Source organism: Triturus cristatus, chromosome 1_1, assembly GCF_964204655.1.
Source record: "Triturus cristatus chromosome 1_1, aTriCri1.1, whole genome shotgun sequence".
Lineage (NCBI taxonomy): Eukaryota > Metazoa > Chordata > Amphibia > Caudata > Salamandridae > Triturus > Triturus cristatus.
The window spans coordinates 1,157,759,869-1,157,763,836 of record NC_140579.1 but is presented as its reverse complement, the minus strand read 5'-3'; positions in this window follow the sequence as shown (position 1 = coordinate 1,157,763,836).

Genomic DNA, 3,968 nt, shown 5'->3' with positions numbered 1-3,968 from the left:
GCAGGGCTCCAGGGCTGCAGGGCTCCGGGGCTGCAGGGCTCTGGGGCTGCAGGGCTCCGGGGCTGCAGGGCTCCGGGCCTGCAGGGCTCCGGGCCTGCAGGGCTCCAGGGCTCCGGGCTGCAGGGCTCCAGGGCTGCAGGGCTTTGGGGCTGCAGGCCTCGGGGGGGCTCGTAGACTCCATGCTGGGCCTCAGGCATGGGAGGCCCGGCGGAGCTCCCGGGGCCCGGACGCCCGGGGGACCCATGGAGCCCGTCCTGGGCACTTTGCCTCGCCGCGGGCTGGAGGAGGGAGCACCGGACACCCCGGGGAAGTGTCGTCCGGGCTTGGCCCATCTGGTCCCCGCCTGAGAACCACCATCCCCAGGAGGGGTGTCCCGGCATACCCTGCCCCTACTAATCCGGAGGAAGGCTACCCACCTTTCTTGTAACCCTCGCGCTCTGAATGACGGAGGGGATCCTAGGCGCGGATGCGCCCGACCTCCTGGAGCCCTGACTGGGATCTGGGAGTCAAATAAGCCCTCATCGGGACTTCCAGGCTGGCCCGGCCATCTGGTCGCCCCATTGGAAAGCATTGCGCGCGACCAGATGGCCGAGGGGAGAGGTGCGACCAGATGGCCGGGACTGAAAGGACTCCCATCTGTCCAACCCCGAGCCTTCGCCCTAGGGTTCCCGCCTGCCCATGCAGGGCTCTGTGGCTGCAGGGCTCCGAGGCTGCAGGCCTCCAGGGCTGCAGGGCTTCGGGGCTGCAGGGCTCCAGGGCTGCAGGGCTCCGGGGCTGCAGGGCTCCAGGGCTGCAGGGCTGCAGGGCTCCAGGGCTGCAGGGCTCCGGGGCTGCAGGGCTCCAGGGCTGCAGGGCTCCGGGGCCGCAGGGCTCCAGGGCTGCAGGGCTCCGGGGCAGCAGGGCTCCAGGGCTGCAGGGCTCCGGGGCTGCAGGGCTCCGGGCCTGCAGGGCTCCGGGCCTGCAGGGCTCTGGACCTGCAGGGCTCCAGGGCTCCGGGCTGAAGGACTCCAGGGCTGCAGGGCTTTGGGGCTGCAGGCCTCGGGTGGGGGCTCACTGGGCCCGATTCACAGAACTAACTTAAGACAAAATCCTAAACTTACTACCATTTTGGTATTCACAGAAGGCACTTACTCATTTTGGTATTCACAGAAGGCACTTACTCATTTCGGTATTCACAGAAGTTAGGAGTCCTAACTTTAGGACTCCTAAATGTCTTCTGTGAATACCGAAAGTCTTAAAATTAGGATTTTTCTCAGTTTAGTAGTAGTATAGTTAGGACTCCTAACTTTAGGACTCCTAAATGCCTTCTGTGAATACCGAAAGTCTTAAAATTAGGATTTTTCTCAATTTAGTAGTCCTAAGTTTAGGACTCCTAACTTTAGGACTCCTAAATGCCTTCTGTGAATACAGAAAGCCTTAAAATTAGGATTTTTCTCAGTTTAGTAGTAGTATAGTTAGGAATCCTAACTTTAGGACTCCTAAATGCCTTCTGTGAATACCGAAAGTCTTAAAATTGGGATTTTTCTCAATTTAGTAGTCCTAAGTTTAGACTTAGGACTACTAAACCTTTCTTGTAACCCTCGCGCTCCGAGTGACGGAGGGGATCCTAGGCGCGGATGCGCCTGACCTCCTGGAGCCCTAACTGGGATCCGGGAGTCAAATGAGCCCTCATCGGGACTTCCAGGCTGGCCCGGCCATCTGGTCGCCCCATTGGAAAGCATTGCGTGCGACCAGATGGCCGAGGGAAAGGTGCGACCAGATGGCCGGGACCGAAAGGACCCCCAGCTGCCCACACTGAGCCATAGCGGTAGGGCTCCCGCCTGCCCTTGCAGGGCTCCGGGGCTCTGCACCAGGGTCTCTTGTCCCGGGAAGATGAACACTTGGCAGGCCGCAGGACTTGGGACCCCAGGCCCTGACCAAAAATCAGGAGGCCCGGGGCCGGTCCCTGCTTCTCAACGCAGCCAGGCCGGGGTGATCGGGCAGCCTGCCCAAGCACGAGGGACCCCAGTCCCAAGCACACGGTCCCTCAGGTTGTGCGCTCGTTTTCCACAATTTTTTTCAAAATTCCGCGAAGAGGCATTCCGCAAATTCCGCCCAGCCCTAACCAAACTCCTACTTCCGCAAGGAAAAGAATTAGCCAGCCACACACCCACCTGGCCCAGTCCCTGCTTCTGATCCCAGCCAGGTCTGGGGAGCCTCCCTTGGCTCGATGGACCCCGTCACGGGCACCCGGACCCTCACCAGGACGCAGGACGGATGCTCCCGCACCACATGGTCGTATAGGGGTGGGCAGAAAATTCCGCTCCGCCAGCGTAGCAGATAAAGCCAGCCACCCCTGCTCACCGGCCCGGTCCCTGCTTCTGAAAGCAGCCAGGCCGTGGAGAGCCTCCCCGAGCCCCGGTGGACACCCTTCCCCACCGCACGGACCCACGGCTGGCTTGCAGGACGGGGGGCTCCCGCACCCTGGGACACTGGGACGGAGCACAAGCCCCGGGTCCAGGCCCAGCTTCCGAACCCTAGCCAGGCTGGGGAGAGCCTCGCCGGGCCACGGTGGACACCCTTCCCCAGCGCACAGAACCTCGGCTGGCTTGCAGGACGGGGGGCTCCCGCACCCTGGGACACTGGGACGGAGCACAAGCCCCGGGTCCGGGCCCAGCTTCCGAACCCTAGCCAGGCCGGTGAGAGCCTACCCAGGCCACGGTGGACACCCTTCCCCAGCGCACGGGCCCTCGGCTGGCTTATAGGACGGGGGCTCCCACACCCTGGGACACTGGGACAGAGCACAAGCCCTGGGTCCGGGCCCAGCCTCCGAACCCTAGCCAGGCTGGGGAGAGCCTCCCCGGGCCCCGGTGGACACCCTTCCCCAGCGCACGGACCCTCGGCTGGCTTGCAGGACGGGGGGCTTCCGCACCCTGGGACACTGGGACAGAGCACAAGCCCTGGGTCCGGGCCCAGCTTCCGAACCCTAGCCAGGCCGGGGAGAGCCTCCCCGGGCCACGGTGGACACCCTTCCCCAGCGCACGGACCCTCGGCTGGCTTACAGGACAGGGGCTCCCGCACCCTGGGACACTGGTTCCGGAGCACAAGCCCTGGGTCCGGGCCCAGCTTCCGAACCCTAGCCAGGCCGGGGAGAGCCTCGCCGGGCCACGGTGGACACCCTTCCCCAGCGCACGGACCCTCGGCTGGCTTGCAGGACGAGGGGCTCCCTCACCGTGGGACACTGGGACGGAACACAAGCCCCGGGTCCGGGCCCAGCTTCCGAACCCTAGCCAGGCCGGGGAGAGCCTCCCTGGGCCTCAGTGGACACCCTTCCCCAGCGCATGGACCCTCGGCTGGCTTGCAGGACGGGGGGCTCCCGCACCCTGGGACAGTGGGACGGAGCACAAGCCTCGGGTCCGGGCCCAGCTTCCGAACCCTAGCCAGGCCGGGGAGAGCCTTCCCGGGCCACGGTGGACACCCTTCCCCAGGGCAGGGACCCTCGGCTGGCTTACAGGGCGGGGGCTCCTGCACCCTGGGACACTGGGACGGAGCACAAGCCCGGGGTCCGGGCCCAGCCTCCGAACCCTAGCCAGGCTGGGGAGAGCCTCCCCGGGCCCCTGTGGACATCCTTCCCCAGCGCACGGACCCTCGGCTGGCTTGCAGGACGGGGGGCTCCCGCACCCTGGGACACTGGGACGGAGTACAAGCCCCGGGTCCGGGCCCAGCTTCCGAACCCTAGCCAGGCCGGGGAGAGCCTCCCCGGGCCACGGTGGACACCCTTCCCCAGCGCACGGACCCTCGGCTGGCTTACAGGACGGGGGCTCCCTCACCCTGGGACACTGGGACGGAGCACAAGCCCCGGGTCCGGGCCCAGCTTCCGAACCCTAGCCAGGCTGGGGAGAGCCTTGCCGGGCCACGGTGGACACCCTTCCCCAGCGCCCGGACCCTCGGCTGGCTTGCAGGACGGGGGACTCCCGCACCATGGGACA